General features: G+C 44.8%; 1 long non-coding RNA gene across 1 annotated transcript; it reads left to right on the top strand.

The window, feature by feature from the left end:
- The first annotated feature begins 18 nt into the window (after positions 1-18).
- On the top strand, positions 19-13763 carry LOC132393805 (uncharacterized). Its single transcript, XR_009512087.1, has 3 exons — positions 19-1124; positions 3993-4088; positions 12438-13763. It is a non-coding gene; the product is annotated as an uncharacterized LOC132393805 (long non-coding RNA).
- The last annotated feature ends 3712 nt before the right edge of the window (positions 13764-17475 follow it).

Genomic DNA, 17475 nt, shown 5'->3' with positions numbered 1-17475 from the left:
ACGTCCATAAATGACGGTTCCCAGCAGTCCAGCCTATAATTCCATCAAGCCAACACCGGGGTGGGGCAGCACCAATGGGAGAGCCCACCCCCTCACCTAGCCCGGACCCCACACTGTAACACAAGCCCAAGGACGGAGGCATAGACATCACTACAACTGAGGCGGCACTGCTGCCTCGCTGCCTGGGAAGCAGCCCTGCGGCAATCAATGTCCAACAGGGTCTTGCGATCACAAAAGAAATGTCCAAGACAGTCGCTCGTGGTTTCACTACACGCTGCCATCACGCCAACTCGAAAGCACCAACGTCAAATAGCCGGCAGCTGCATGGTCTGCACTCCGATCAGCCTCGACCTTCATTTACCGTTAAATGCCCAATCTTTCATGCTGACCTGCCTGTCCCCATATTGTCACCTTTTCACCTTGGATTAGAGCATCTCCTGTCACCACCGACACCTTTGAGCATTGAGGTGCCGTAATGTTCCAATATTCACCATGGGGACAGGGTTCCCAGTCAAACAGTGTAACTCCATTGCTGAAGCTGGGACTGGTTATTATCACCACTGGCAAGACCATGTCAATTGCAGCACTGGATCACTGGGATAATACAACTGAGCTTATTTACAGAGGGGTCTTGTCTCATTGGCTCAGTGTGTACACAGAGAGACTGCAGTCTTCCTGCCATTTCCATCTTCACGGCCTGAGGATAATGGATACCCAGGTTTTACAATATATTTCCAGAACTAACGACAAGGTCTTTAGTCTCTCCGGGGATCTGCACACACTGACAGTGGAGTGAACTCTCTGACCCTCCCTCACTGCATTGCTCTGACACCTGGTCCTTTTCCAACCTGGTGGGATTGTCTCATGTTTAGGACATTCATTATCACAGCCGACCTGACCAATCCCAGTCCATGTCTGTTATCTGGAACACTTGTCCACTGAAACATATGTAGAACTGTTTGTGTTGATCAGTTTGGAAACAGTTTGAAACAGTTCTAATGTTGTTGTTCATTTCTCCCTGTGGACTCTAGATGACAAGCAGTGGTGGTGGTGCCTGAATATTTGTAACATTGTGGCTCTTGTCTTCATCCTCATTGCCCTCATTTGCTGGATTGTGTCTAAGGGTAAGTGCACAAATATTCTTAAATTACATTAAAATGGTTGCTATGTTACTCAGTGCAGGAGTGGAATGAGTATCTCAGTCAGTACATTGTGAACTGCTTTATATGGAACACCAGCACCTGCCGTCACATCATCACATTGTGTCAGGTTGGATGTGGCCAGATAAGTTTATTGAACATCTAAGGTTTATGTTAATTGGCTCTGCAATTAATCACATGGTTTTATTGGTAATAAATTGAGAGCCTGAAATGTGTTCTCACTTTTAAAGTGGGAATTCCGGACCAAACTTGAATTGTGGAAGGATGCTTGACAAATAGGAGAAAATCTGCAGATGCTGGAAATCCAAATCAATGCAGACAAAATGCTGGAGGAGCTCAGAAGGTCAGGCAGCATCTATAGAAAAAAGTAAACAGTCGACATTTTGGACCGAGATCCTTCATCAGATCTCGTTGACCGTTTACTCTTTTCCACAGATGCTGCCTGGTGAGGATGCTCGACAGCTGTGACTGGGCTTGAATGCCATCACCTCCCACAAAGCTAAACCAAGCAACAGAAATGACCACAAGGTTGTTGATGAGTTCAATGTCCTCTGTGTTCACGCTGGCACCCCACAAGAAAATGGTGACCTGCCTCAGTGATAAACATCCAGTAGCACAGATATCCATTGTGATGAAGTGCCGTGAGAGGTTGGTTATGAACCATATCAACTCCTGCCTGGGAAGTGACTTGGATTCACTTCAACTTGCCGACAGTCACAACAGATCAACAGCAGATGCCACATCATTGGCTCTTCACTCAGCCCTGGAACATGTGGACATTGAAGAAGCTCTCTTTGACCAACAGAACATGTGGGCACCTTCATGAGCTCCCTCAGCCTCTGCCGACCCTGTGATTTTAGTGTCTGTGGCTGATGTCAGAGCATCGTTCAGACAGGTGAAACCGGTGTTAGTATCTGGCCAGACAATGTACCAGGTCAAGTAGAGAAGACCTGTTCTGATCAACTGGCAGGAGTGTTTCTGACATATTTAACCTCTTACTTCAGCAGTCTGAGATACTGCCTCAAGCAGAACTTCAATCACACCAATGCCCAACGAGAACGTGGTGACCTGCCTCAGTGACTATCATCCCGTTGCATTTCTGTCCACAGTGATGGAGTGCTTTGAGAGTTGGTTATGAAGCATATAAACCCCCGCCTAAGAAGTGACTTGAATTCACTTCAATTTGCCTACAGTCACAACAGGTCAACAGCGGATGTCGTTTCATTGGTTTTCCACTCAGCCCTGGAACATCTGGACAGTGAAGATGCAAACATCAGGATGCTCTTCATTGACCACAACTCAGCATTCATCACTATCATCCTCTTGAAGATAATCACTAAGTTCCAAGACCTAGGCCTGAATACTTATTGTACAACTGGATCCTCAATTTCCTCACTTGTAGACTCCAGTCAGTTCGGATTGGGAGCAACATCTCCTCTGCAATCACATCTGTACAGGTGTGCCACAAGGCTGTGTGCTTCGCCCACTGCTCCACTCGCTTTATTGAATTGACTTTATTTCTTACATCCTTCACATTCATGAGGAGTAAAAATCTTTATGTCTCCATCTAAATGTCCAATGTGCAATCATAGTAAACTTAATATAATTGATAATAAATAGAACAGTCAATGTAATATAGAGTACACTCAATTCAATGTGAGTTCATCAGTCTGATGGCCTGGTGGAAGAAGCTGTCCTGGAGTCTGTTGGTTCTGGCTTTTATGCTGCGGTACCGCTTCCCGGATGGTAGCAGCTGGAACAGATTGTGGTTGGGATGGCTTGGGTCCCCAATGATCCTTCAGGCCCTTTTTACACACCTGTCCTTGTAAATATCCTGAATAGTGTGAAGTTTACACCTACAGATGCGCTGGATTGTCCGCACCACTCACTTGTGACTGTGAGGCTAAGCACAGATCCAATGGCATTTTAAAGTTTAAAGTGGTCAGATTGGCACAGTGTCCAATGCTCCCTCAGTCAACATCTTCCAGTAAGCCCACAAAAATGTCTTTTACATCAGTTTTTCATATTTAATGTGTTTCTGGACCTGTTAGAGCCAGTGATTTAGTCTGGAGATCGTTTGTGTGATCCGGCACTTCACTCTCTTCAAGAAGATTCCAGGAAGCAAGCATGTACTCGGAAAGCCTCAAGGTGAAGAATCTTTGAGACGGGATGTGAGCCAATGTTCGACTCCATTTCACCGATTAAAGCGTCCACTAATTGTTGATGAAAGCGCGAGGAAGATTGAGACATAGAGATGAATGCCGAAGGAGCGCGAGAGCTCAGTGCCGACTACCTTCCTTTTGATCGCAGTCGGGAAGGAGTCTGTGAGCGGCCTATCACGGTGTGGCTCGTAGTGGCAGGCGGGGAGGCCTCTGCACTCGCGGGGTGTCTCCCTCTTCAGGAACAGTTATTACCCTCAACTATCAGGCTCCTGAACCAGTGTGGAGAACTTCAGTCACCTCAATACCAAACTGATGCCACAAACTATGGACACATTTTCAAGGACTCCACAACTCGTGTTTCTTTTAGCTGCACAGTTTGTTTTCTGTTGAACTGCCTGTTCGTCTGTCTGTGTTTGTGTGTAGTTATTCACTGATCCTATTGAACTTCCCTGTTCTACTGTGAATGCCTGCAAGAAAGTGAATCTTAAATTAGTAAACAGTGATGTATACACACTTGGGTAATAAATTTACTTTGAACTATGATTAACTTGTTGCTTTGTCTCATAAATGCCGTTGGACATATGACTATGTTAAATGTACTTTTAAACTGGGAGTTGGTGTGGAGAATCAGTGTGAATTTACTCAGTGGGTTCACTTCTGTACATTTCAGATCAAAGCTGCACGACCAACATTCCAATCTGGATCCTGTTCGCTCTATTCGGGGTCACAGTTGTGATAGCGTTGTCCAGATTCTTTCCAGTTTGCGGTAAGTATCAAAATCAAAGCATTTTCTAAAGATCTCAATCACTGTGAAAACTTTCCCCTGGTCTCACCATCACTTCAGCTTCTAAAGGGAGCCTTTGTGGGGAAATCTCCAGCACATTATCAACTCTGTCCCAACTGGCTGCTGTCACTCGGGAACAGGTCTGGCCCGAATTTTACTGCTTTTGTTGGAAGTTCTGCTCAGAGACGCTGGAATCTCACAGTCGGTGAGCTGATGGGGTTTAGGTCTCCTGCTGGAGAGTGGAAGTCTGGAACTTTTGGGCTGAGTTCAGGTGAATTCCTTCTGTGCCTGCCGGGAAATTATTGGAGGCAATTCTAAGGCATTGAAGTTGTGTACAATTGAAAAGGTCGGGATCTGATTATGGATTTGTCAGTAAGGCCCAGAGTCAGGGAAACCCAATCTCTCTAATCTGAGGAGACAGCAAAGAAAATTGATGAAGGCAATGTGAAAGATGTTCTCCATGTGGACTTCAGTAAGTCATTTGACATGGTCCCACATGAGAGACTGATCCAGAAGCCTAACACACCTGGGATCCAAGGTGACAGAAGGCAGAGGTCGTGTTGGAAGAAAGTTTATTTCTGATTTGAAGTCTGCACCTAGTTGTGTACAGTAGTGAATGGTTCGAGGGCTTCTGCACTTTGTGATATACATTACTGGATCTAGTTCTGGGTAATGAACCTGGTCAGGTGTCAGACCTCTTGGTGGGAAGCATTTTGATGAGAGTGATCACAACTCCCTTAGCTTCAGCATAGCTATGGAAAGGGATAAAATCAGACAAAATGGTAAAGTGCTTAACTGGGGAAGGGCTAACTTTGAAGAGATGAGGCAGGAGCTAGCGAGAGTAAATTGTAAACAGATGTTCAAAGGGGGAAGCACAGAAGTAATGTGGGAGAAGTTTAGCGACCACTTGAGCTGGGTTCAGGATAGGTTTGTCCCACTGAGGCAAGGAAAAAATGGTAGGAAAACGGAACAGTGGCTGACGAAACACGTGAGGCAACTCGTCAAGAGGAAAAAGGAAGCATATGTTAGATATAAGAAGCACAAGGTAGGAGGGGCTTATGAGAAATATAGGGTAGCCAGGAAGGAGCTAAAGAAAGGACTTAGGAGAGCTTGAAGGGGGCATGAGAAGGCCTTGGCATGTAGGATTAAGGAGAACCACAAGGCGTTCTATGCGTATGTGAAGAATAGGAGGATGACAAGAACGAAGGTGGAACCGCTAAAGGATAAAGAGGGCAACATGTGCCTGGAGGCGGAGGAGGTTGGGGAGGTCCTAAATTAATACTTTGCCTCAGTATTCACAAGTGAAAAGGATCTTGATCAGGATGAGGTCGAGGTAGAGCGGGCCTGTGTGCTGGACATTGTGGAGATTAAGGAAGAAGAAGTGTTGGATCTTCTTAAAAACATTAAGATTAATAAATCCCCAAGGCCAAATATGATACACCCTAGGTTGTTGTGGGAATTGAGAGAAGAGATCGCTGGAGCATTAGCTATGATCTTTGAATCCTCTTTGGCTGCAGGGGAAGGGCCGGAGGACTGGAGAATGGCAAATGTAGTTCCCTTGTTTGAAAAAGGTAATAGGGAGAAACCTGGGAACTATAGACCGGTGAGTCTTATGTTGGTGGTCTGCAAACTACTGGAAAGGATTCTTAAGGATAGGATCTACGAGCATTTGGAGAAGTACAGTCTACCCATGGATAGTCAACATGGGTTTGTGAAGGGAAGATCATGCCGCACGAGCACGATTCAGTTTTTTAAAGAGGTAACAAAATAAATTGATGAGGGTAGAGCAGTGGATGTGATCTACATGGAATTTCGCAAAGCATTTGACAAGGTCCCTCATGAGAGACTCATCCAGAAAGTCATGAGTTATGGGATAAGTGGAACCTTGGCTGTTGGGATAAGAAATTGGCTTAAAGGAAGAAAGCAGAGCGTAGTTGCAGAAGGAAAGTATTCTGCCTGGAGGTCAGTGACTAGTGGAGTGCCGCAGGGATCTGTCCTGGGACCCCTGCTATTTGTGATTTTTATAAATGACCTGGATGTAGAGGCGGAAGGGTGGGTGAGCAAGTTTGCGGATGACACGAAGATTAGAGGAGTTGTAGATGGAACTGTAGGTGGTTGAAGGTTACAAGAGGATATAGACAGGCTGCAGAGTTGGGCAGAAAAATGGCAGATGGAGTTCAATCCAGACAAGTGTGAGGTGATGCATTTTGGAAGGATTAAGCAGAAGACTGAGTACAGGCTTAATGGTCAATTACTTAAGAGTGTGTATGAAGAAAGGGACATTGGGGTTCAAATCCATACATCCCTCAAGGTCGCTGCACAGGTTGATAGGGTAGTTAAGAAAGCCTATGGGTTGCTCAGCTTCATTAACAGGGGGACTGAGTTCAAGAGTAGAGAGGTCATGTTGCAACTCTACAAATCTCTGGTCAGACTGCACTTGGAGTATTGTGTTCAATTCTGGTCACCTCATTATAGGAAGGATGTGGAATCTATGGAGAGGGTGCAGAGGAGATTTACCAGGATGTTGCCTGGATTGGAGAACAAGTCATATGAAGCAAGGTTAGCAGAGCTGGGACTTTTCTCTTTGGAGCGTAGAAGAATGAGAGAGGACTTGATAGAGGTCTACAAGATTATGAGAGGCATAGATAGGGTGGATAGTCAGTACCTGTTTCCCAGGGCACCAGTAGCGAACACCAGAGGGCATATGTACAAAATTAAGGGAGGGAAGTTTAGGGGAGACATCAGGGGTAAGTTTTTTACACAGAGGTTTGTGAGTGCCTGGAATGACTTACCAGGGATGGTGGTGGAGGCTAAAACATTAGGGGTATTTAAGAGCACATGGATGAAAGAAAAATGGAGGATTATGGGGTAGTGTGGGTTTAGTACTTTTTTTAAGGATTATACGGGTTGGCACAACATGGAGGGGTGAAGGGCCTGTACTGTGCTGTAGTGTTCTATGGTTCTATATTAATGACTTAGTTGTGAGTGTAGTATTATGATTAGTAAGTTTGCAGATGACATGAGAATTGGGGGTGTTGTGGGTGGGGAGGAAAACTGTCCAGGTCTGCAATAGGATATGGAGCAGATGGAAAATTGGGTAGAGCATTAGCAACTGGAACTTAATCCTGACAAGTACAAGGTCATGCATTTTGTCAAATCAAAACAGGGCTTGGACAACTGCAGTACCTGGTAGAAATGTTGAACAGAGAGACTGAGGATTCCAAGTTCATAGCAACACACACAAAATGCTGTAGGAACTCAGCAAGTGAGGCAGCATCTACGGAAATGAATAAATAGTTGACGTCTCAGGCTGAGACACTTCTTCAGGACTGGAAAGGAAGGAGAGGAAGCCAGAACAATGTTCTGGGGAAGGGGAAGGAGTACAAGCTACAATGTGATATGAGAAAACAGCTGGGTGGGGGAGTGGGATGAAGTAAGAAACTGGGAGGTGATAGTTGGAAAAGGCAAAGGGCTGGAGAGGAATCTGACAGGAGAGGAGAGTGCACCATGGGGAAAAAGGGAAGTAGGAGGGGCACCAGGGAAGGTGATAGGTGAGGAGAAAAGAAGGGGGGAGCAGAGGGTGGTGCCAGAGTGGGTATAGTAGAAGAGGGAAGAGGAGGGGAAAAGTACTGAAAGTTGGAGAAATCGTTATTCATGCCATCAGGTTGGAGGCTACCAGATGGAATAATGGGTTTTGCTCCTCCAGCCTGAGACTGGCCTCACATTACAGTGGAGGAGGCCTTGGACCGACATGTCAGACTGGGGAATAGAATTTAAATGGTTGGCCACTGGAAAACTCTGCTTGTTTGCAGATGGAGGGAAGGTTCTCAACAAAATGTTTCCCGATCTGCATCGTGTCTCAGTAACGTAGAGGAGGCTGCATCAGGAGCACCAGTTACAGTAGACAAGCCCAATAGATTGGAGATGAAGTGTTGCCTCACCTGGGGGCAATACATTAGTGCCTTGGACCGAGCTGAGTGATGAGGTGAGTGGGCAGGTTTAGCACCTCTTTCGCATGCAGGGATGTGCCAGGAGGGAGATTAATGGGGAGGGATGAATGAACAAGGGAATCACAGAAAGTAGAAAGGTGAGGGGGTGGTAAAAATGTCATTTGGTGGTTGGGTCCCATTGAAGATGGCAGAGGTTGCAGAGAATGATCTGCTGGATGTTTGTGAGTGGTAGGTGAGGACAAGGAGATGTGGTGTTAAGGGGCTGAGATGATGTGGTGAGGGTGGATGTCCAGGAATGGAGAGGATGCAGGTGAGGGTAGCATCAATTGTAGGGGAAGGAAAACCCTGTTCCTTGGAGTAGGACTTCTCTGATGTCCTGGAAAGGAAAATCTTATCCTGGGAATAGATGTGGTGGCATTTTTACAGGAGACTGGGTGGGAGGAGCTGCAGTCAAAATAGCCAAGGGAGTCAGTAGGATTATGAAAGATATCAGTAGATAAAGGAGAAGGTAGTAATGTGGGAGAATGAATTGGCAGACGAATCTATTGGGTACTTTGCAAGTGTCTTCACTGTCAGGTCCGTGAGTGTCAGGGAGCAGGAGTGAGTGCCATTGCTATTACAAAGAAAAGCGTGCTAGGCAAACTGAAAAGTCTTAATGTGATAAGTCACCTGGACCAGATGGACCATATCCCAGAGTCCTGAGAGATGTTGCTGAAGAGGTAACAGATGCATTGGTCATGATCTTTTGAGAATCACTTGACTCAGACATGGTCCCAGAGGACCAGAAGATTGCAAAAGTCACTCTGTCCTTTAAGAAGGGAGAAAGGCAAAAGAAAGGGAATTGTAGGCAGGCTTGCCAAACCTCATTGGCTCTGATGACCGTAATTCTTTTAATTTTAAGGTAGTGATGGAAAAGGATAACATAGGAGAACAGGTTAGGATCCAAAACTGGAACAGGGCTAATTTTGAGGTAATTAGGCAGGATCCAACAGTTGTTGATTGGAAGAGATTGTTTGAAGGACAGGAAGCACGTGGGGAGATTTTGAGAGTGTGTTATTAGGAGTCCATGTTCCTGTTAGGGTGGTGTAAACCAGGTAAATTTAAGGAACACTAACTAACAAGAGAAACTGAGTTTATGGTCAAGTTAATGAAAGAAGCATACACTGTGCTTAGGAGGTTGAGGAAATGTGAGACCTTTGATGTCTATAAAAAAAGTTTAAGAATTAGGAAGGCAAAGATTAAGGATGGCAAAGTGAGGGTATGAGGTGGATCTGGCTGGAAAGTAGAAAGGAAACCCCCAAGCTCAATAGATATACCAGGAGCAAAAGGGTGTGTCGGGAGACAGTAGGTGCCCTTAGAGATCTGCCGGACAGAGATAAGGGAAAAAGGTGAACATGTTTTGGAGAAACTTCATATTGAGAAGGAAGAGGTATTTGCAGCCTTGTGGTGTATTAATAGGGGTAAATCCCCAGGGTCTGCCTGAGTATATCCTCAGACTTTACGGGAGGTGAGAGAGGAAACGTTGGAGGCGTTTACAGAGGTGTTTGCCTGATTATCAGCCACGACTGAAGTTTCAAAAGGACTGGGAGATGGCCGATGCCATTGAGGTGTTTAAAAAGTGAAGCAAGGAGAAGCCGGGGAAATCACAGGCTGGTCAGCCTGATGTCAATGGTGGAGAGGATTCCTGAGGGACAGGAGCTCCAGGATTTGGATGGATAGAGTCCAGTAAGGAAATTAGGAGAAGTCAGCATGGCTTTGTCTGGGAAGTCATATTTGAACAATCATTGTGAGTTCCTTGAAGAAGTAATTAAAATTATAGATGAGAGTAGAACAGTGGATACTGTCTGCTTTGACCTTTGCAAAACCTTCAGAGCCCCACATGGTGGGCACCTCTGGCAGTTTAGGACCCATGGAATCCAGGGAATGCTCCCTGGGTGGTTTCAAAATTAGTTCGAATGGAGGAATCAGAGGGTGTTTAAAGGTTGTTTCTGGGAATGGAGACCAGTGATTAGTGGTGTGCTTGATGCACCATCAATAACTCTCGGAGACAGGAGGCAAATGATAGGCTTTCATCAGCTGCAAACGTGACCACGACATCTTGGAGACTGAGGGAGGAACTGTGCCTCCAATCGCCTTTATACAGGGGTCTGTGGGAGGAGCCACAGGAGCAGTCAGCAGAGGGGCGTGTCCAGACAGGTATACATAGTTTACCACAGTGCTCTATGGGTCAGTGCTGGGACCTTTGTCACATTATTTATAGAATGATTTGGATGTGAATACACAAGGCTTGGTCAGCAGATATGCAGAGGACACAAAATGAGGAGATGTTGATGATTGTGAAGAAGATTATCGTAGATTGCACAGTGATCCTGAAAATTTACAGAAGTGGGCCGAGACGTGGCAAATAGATTTCAATGCATAAGTATAAGGTATTGGATGCATTTTGGAAAGTCAAACCGGTGTGGGACTGGTATTCTGAATGGTCGGGTACCAGGGAGTTCGTCGTTCACTGAAAGTGGTGTCACAGGTAGACAGGGTGGTGGAAGGGGCATTTAGCATGCTGACCATCTTCAGTCAGGACATTGAGTTGGGACATTATGCTGCAGTTGTATGTCATTGGTAAGGCCACACTTGGAGTACTGTGTACAGTTTTGTTCAGCCTGTTATAGGAAAGATGTAATTAAACTAAAACGAGTGCAGAAAGGATTTACGAGGATATTGCCAAGATGAGAGTTATAGGGAGAGTTTGGCCAGGCTAAGTCTTTATGGATTGGAACATGGGGGAATGAGGCCTTGTAGAAATGTTTAAAATAATGAGAAACATAGATAAGGTGGATGGAATCAGCCTTCCCCAGAGAGGGGAGCCCAAAACTAGGGGGCAGAGATTTTGGGTGAGAGGGGAAAGATTTAACTGGGATCTGAGGAGCAATTTTTCACACAGAGGTTGGTGAGTAGATGGAATGAACTGCCAGAGGAAGTGGTTGTGGGAAGTACAATCTTTTCATGTGGGAAATACTTGGATCGGTACATTCAGGGACAGTGCTTGGAGGGATATGGGACAAATACAGTAAATTGTTACGAGCTGGGAGAACAATGTGGTCAGCATGGACTGGTTGGGCTGAAGGGCCTGTACCCGTGCTGTATTCTCTATGATTCTACATTGCAACTTTACAAAACACTGAATAGGCCAGACTGGGAGTACTGTGTGTAGTTCTGGTCACAACACTACAGGAAAGATGTGGTTGCACTGGAGAGAGTGCAGAGGAGATTCGCCAGGATGTTGCTGGATTGGAGGAGTTTGGTTCTGGGGAGAGATTGCATCGGCTGGGCTTGGTTTCCCTGGAGTGAAGGCAGCTGAGGAGTGACCTTCATAAGTATACAAGGTTGTGACAGGCATAGATGGGGTAGAGAGTGAAAATCATTTCCCATAGTGTGGTAGGGGTATAAATAACTACTTTTGGGTTTAAGCTGAGAGGAAGGAGTTTTGAAGGAGATCTGTGAGATTAGTTTTTGAAACAGAGAATAATTGACATCTGGAACACACTGACAGAGGAGGACATGCTATGTTTAATATTACAAGATGGATTTAGAAAGGCATTTAAATAGACATGGTTTAGAAGGGTATGGACCTCATGTGGACAAATGGGATTGGTGTCGATGGGCAAAATGCACAGCATGATGAGATGGGCCAAAGGGCCTGTTTCTGTGCTGTACAAATCTGTGACTCAGCTGTGAATAAATGGTTGGTTAAAATAGTAACAAATAATCTTCAATATATATATATCATTCATCTGGAATTTATAAGGGATTATTTCATTCATTACAGACAGAAACAAAGGAACTAATGAGAACGGCTGTGCTGAAATAGAACAGGTATTTTGTTCATTTAAATTCCTGCAGTTTTCTTGTGTTTAAACAGTTTGTAAATTCACTGTTATTTCTCCCTCTCTCAATTCACACATGTATGAACTCACTGGAATCTTCCTGCTGTATTTATAACACCACTCTCTCTCATTTATTGACACACGGGTTAGTGGGAATCCTGACCTCTGTTATTGTCGATAATATCTGGTTAAATTTAATTTAATGGACAGGATCCCTTAGGGTTTCATGACATTCCTGTTTGGACACGATTATGGATATTTACCATTTCTCCCAGTCTGTGTCTGGTTCTGCAGAAAGTGGTTGTCTCTGTCTGACCCCTTTGTAACATCAGTTATGTCCAATTAGTCACCTCTGCCTCTCCCTCGTCCCACTCCCCTCCCCTGCCCTGTCCCTCACCCCTCTCCCCACTCTGCCCATCACTCTGTCCCATCTTTATCTCAGTGAACAAAGTGAAGATTTGTCATCATGTATAACAAACACATTCTGTCTATTTTAGGATCATGGAGAAGTGCAGGAATTACAAACTCTCAGCCCAGGTCACGAAGCTGAAGCTGAAAATCATCCGGTCAGTTAGAAGGGACACGGCAGCCTTCAGTTCCAGAGGTGACTGTAAGGGCAGGTTCTGTGTCCCTGCTGTAGACTGGAGCCTGGAAAATCCTTCCCTCCAACAGTGGGAACATGGTGCTCTGCAGCTGTAACTTGTCTCACCCTGAGTGAGAACAACACTGCACTCATTTCAGCTCTCAGCTTCCGGTGAGAAATTCAATCCTTGATAATCTGGCAAAATTCTCATTGGGATCAGAATCATTTTAAGGAACCATGAAAGAGGAGCCCAGAGGGGCTCGGTCCACAAGACCTTATGGGTTTGTCTCTGATTTAGATCTCTGGAAGGTGCAATAACTACATAATATGTGCTTCAGAAGACAGTCCTGACTGCAGTCTGGGACATCAAACGCAGCTCCCACACACAGCTGAACTGCTTTGCCTGATGATGACAACCACAATCAGGTTTATTGTCACTGTGTTATGAGATGAAATTTGTTGTTTTGTGACAAGATCACTGCCTCTCAGATTCCTTGCCTCGGGATCATTCATTGCTGATCTCTACCACATCTCACACTTTACTCCTTGCTGCTGCAATAATCCCCATTCATTCACGCATCGTTAACCCTGAGTATAATAATGAGGCCGGCATTATCCAACTCAGAGTGACACATCAGTGATGAGCATTTTCTTCACCAATCTACAAACATCCAACTATTACTCCTGAGCCACTCTGAGAAGGGTCACAGAGTCACACAGCACAGAAACAGGCCCTTCGGCCCACCAAGTCCATGCTGACCTTGTTGCCCATCTGCACTGATCACATTTGCAATCATTGTGGAATCTACATCAAATTTGGCATTTTCCTGTCCAGATTGTCTGCTGTTAGTCAAACTGAGGACAGTGTGTAGACTCCACCCCACCTTTGTGTTGTTGTATCAGACTAAACCAGTGAATCCAAGCACAGAAGTACTTTCCACTTTGTACAAGTATTAAAACTGCTCTGGCTGTTACACTGATGCTGTCATCCGAAATCCCATAAAGATTGTGATTTTCCCCAGTACCAATACCAGGTACAGCATTTCCTCACAAAGTCCCTCCCATTTCTGTACAGTGAGCAGTGAAACTGCAATAAATCTCTATGAGTTTGAATGTTGTATTGGAGGGTGATTTTGGGATATTTTAATCCTATACTGTTTGTACATGTGTGCATTTGTATTTTAAACATGTTACCTGGAAGCCTCTTTATGATCATTGTTGATTAAATAAACCACTTCTGTTTTGCTGTTGGTGATAATTCTTTAATGGGATCAACCTAATTATGGGATAATTTACAATGTCCAATTAACCTCCCACCTTTGGACTGTGGGAGGATAGTGGAGCATCCGAGGAAACCCACACAGTCACAGGGAGTGTGTACGAACTCCTTACAGACAGTGGTGGGAATTGAACCCGGGTTGCTGGTACCATCAAGCGTGGTGCTAACCAATACACTACCATGCTACAGAAAATGCTAGAAACACTCAGATGTTCAGGCTGCATCTGTGGAAAGAGAAACAGAATGAATGTTTCAGGTTGAGGATGTTAGAACTGGGAAAGATTGAAAACAGGTTCGTTTTAAATCAAAAGGAGGATGGGGGGGTCGGTAAAGCAAAGGGTCAGAGTTCTCGTGGGGTACGTTGTAGATGAGGTCACCGGGTCGGTAATGAATGAATTTATTAGGGAGGTGGAACATGAACAAAGGAACATAAAACTCAACAGCGAGGGAGAGGGGCACACACAAAGGGATATAACAGTTGTGAAAGGCAGAGCTGTAGGAAATGCCCAGCAGGCCTGTTAATGGAGAGAGAAAAACTGAGTCAATGTTACAAATGGACGAGCTGCAGCAGAACTGACGGTTCTGAGAGAATTAGAGACAACAGGCTGTATGATGTTGAATATCGAGTCTGGGAGGCTGCAGTGTGGTCAGGAGGATGATTTTCATTTACAGTTGAGAGAAAGTGAATTGAACCCACTGGCTGGAACCACACTTTACACAAAGGGAGGTGGGTGTGGTTGTTGCAGTTTAATCATCTCAGCCCCCAGACATTGCCCTCATTTGCAGGGACCAATAAAAGCACCATATTACAAATATCCCGGAAACTATTCACATTATTCTCATGGGGCCGAACTAAGCCCACTTTGAACAGAAATCTGCATACCTGCCCGGTGGGACACAGGAAAATAAAACATGTCTAACAGCTCAAACTATAACTACAGCTCCTTGTATTGCAGCCCATGTCCGTGTAACAAGGAGGGATTTAGCCGTTTTCCTGGAATGAAATGGGCACTCAATGTTTTTGAATCGTTCCAGTCCATCCGCCCACTGCTCCAGCTCACCCCAGTTTACTGCCATTCGCCTGACTGTCGGTTGTTTCTAACTGCGCAGTCTGCAGCTTTACTGTCTTTTAAATTTAGTTGTTAAAAGCCAAATTTAAAAAGAGAGCACCAAATGGATTTCTTTTCCTGTCGCCCAGAGTGTAAAGGCAAAGTTGATATTTAGAGGTTTTATCACGAGGTCTATATCTCATTGAACATTTATAATGACCCACAAGTTACAAACAGGGCATCCTCTTAGTGTTGAAGGTGCTGTATAAGTGCAGTCCATTTCGTTGGTCTCTGAGGAGCATTGAAGGCCAAGCCACTGGGAAATTCACACCTCTTCCTTTGTTCATAGAGGGTTGTGAGATCTTTGCCAGTCCCACGTGTGAGGGAGAAGCAAGCGGCTCGTTAGTACAACATCCTTCTCCGAGGATCGTCACCTTGTCACGGAGAGGCTGGTGACTGAGATCCCAAGAGCGACGCCATCTGGAATTTATCTCCTGGTATGGTCACCACAGTGATGATGACAAAGGGAAGGTTCCAGACAAAGAACGATCCAACTAAGACCTCAATGGTGGAGCTGGCAGTAGATCAAACTCCACAAAGACAGTGAAAGCTGCAGCAGTGAAGGGTCCCAGTCACTGGGCCCTGACCCTGATCTGTCAATGAACCTGTGGTAGCTGCCCGTGCATCTGAATCCAAAGGGGTCCAATATCCAGCAGGCAGGTTTAATAGAGCTGTTAGGGAGGGTTTAAACTAATCTGGCAGGGGATGGGAACCGGACTGAGAGGGTTGAGGAAGGGGAAAACAGAAATAAGTGAAAGATAGTGTGCAACAGAGATAATAGAAAGGACAGACAGGAGATGAGGCACAATCACAGCCAGTGGCATGAGTTACAGGACAATAGAGGCGTGGTGCAATTAAAACAGAAAGCAACAAATACTGGACTGAAAGTGTTGTGTTTGAATGCAGGCAGCATAAGAAATAAAATGGACGATCTTGAAATTCAGCTACAGATTGGCAAGTATGATGTTGTGGTGCTCTCTGTAACTTGGCTAAAGGATGGCTGCATTGGAAGTTGAATGGTGTGTCAGAAAGATAGGTTAGTAGGCAGTAGGGGTGGTGTGGCCCTGTCTATAAGAAATAATATTAAATCATTAGAAATGGATGACATAGGATCGGAAGATGTAGAATCTCTGTGGATTGTGTTTAATGGCAAGTGTAAAAGGACCTTAATGGCGGTTGTATACAGGGCTCCAAACAGCAGCTGGGATGTGGATTACAAATTAGAGCAGGAGATAGTGCAATATCATGATAATCATTGGGGATTTTAACATGAAATTGGTTTGGGAAAACCAGGCCAGAACCGGACCTCAAGAGAGAGAATTTGTAAAATGTCTAAGGGATGACTTTTTAGAACAGCTTCTTGTTGAGCCCACTTGGGGATCAGCTGTGCTGGATTGGGTGTTGTGCAATGATCCGGAGGTGAAAAAGGAGCTGACAGTTCAGAAACCCTTAGGGAACAGTGATTGCAATATGATCGAGTTCACATTGAAATTTGAGAAAGAGAAACTGAATTCCAATATGGGTATTTTGGTGGAATAATGTAAATTAAGATGGCATGAGAGAGGCCCTGGCCAAAGTTGGCAAGTCAGAACCAAAGTAAAGGCAAAAGAGAGGGCATACAAGGAAGCCAAAGCTAGTGGGAAGATAGAGGATTGGGAAACTTTTAAAAAGTTGCACAAGGCCATTGGGAAGAAAAAGATGAATTATGAAAGGAAGCTGGCAACTAATATCAAAGAAGATATAAAAGCTTTTTTAAGTATATAAAGGTTAAAATAGAGTTAAGGGAACATATAAGAGGACCGATAGAGAATGATGCTCAAGATATTGTAATGAGAGATGCAGAGATGGCAGAGGAACTGAGTGCGTATTTTGCATCAGTCTTCACAGTGGAAGACACCTGATGTATATCAGACATTCAAGAGTGTCAGTGAAGTGAAGTATGTGCAGTGAAAATTATGACTGAGAAGGTGCTCAGGAAGTTTAATGGTCTGAGGGTGGATAAATCTCCTGGACCCGATGGAATGCACCCTCAGCTTCTGAAGGAAGTAGCTTGAGAGATTGTGGAGGCATTAACAGTGATCTTTCAAGAATCAATAGATTCTGGCATTGTACCAGATAACTGGAAAATTGCTAATGTTACTCTGCTATTTAAGAAGGGTGGGAGGCAGCAGGAAGGAAACTATAGACGTGTTAACCTGACATCAGTGGTTGTGAAGTTGTTGGAATTGATTGTTAGGGAGGAGATTATGGAATACCTGGAGGCACACGGCACGATAAGCCAAAGCCAGCATAGTTTCCTGAAAGCAAAATCCTGCCTGACTAACTTAGTGCAATTCTTTTGAGGAAATTTCAAGCAGGGTAGACAAAGGAGATGCAGTTGATGTGATGAACTTGGATTTTTAGAAAAGGCCATTGATAAGGTGCTGCACATGAGGTTGCTTAGCAAGATAAGAGCCCATGGAATTACAAGGGGATTACTAGCGTGGGTGGAGCACTGGCTGATCGGTAGAAAACAGAGAGTAGGAATAAAGGGATCCTATTCTAGCTGGCTGGCAGTTACCAGT

The sequence above is a fragment of the Hypanus sabinus genome, chromosome 5 (genome assembly GCF_030144855.1).
Source record: "Hypanus sabinus isolate sHypSab1 chromosome 5, sHypSab1.hap1, whole genome shotgun sequence".
Lineage (NCBI taxonomy): Eukaryota > Metazoa > Chordata > Chondrichthyes > Myliobatiformes > Dasyatidae > Hypanus > Hypanus sabinus.
Note: the sequence above shows the minus strand (reverse complement) of the source record. Positions and strands in the feature narration are given on the sequence as shown.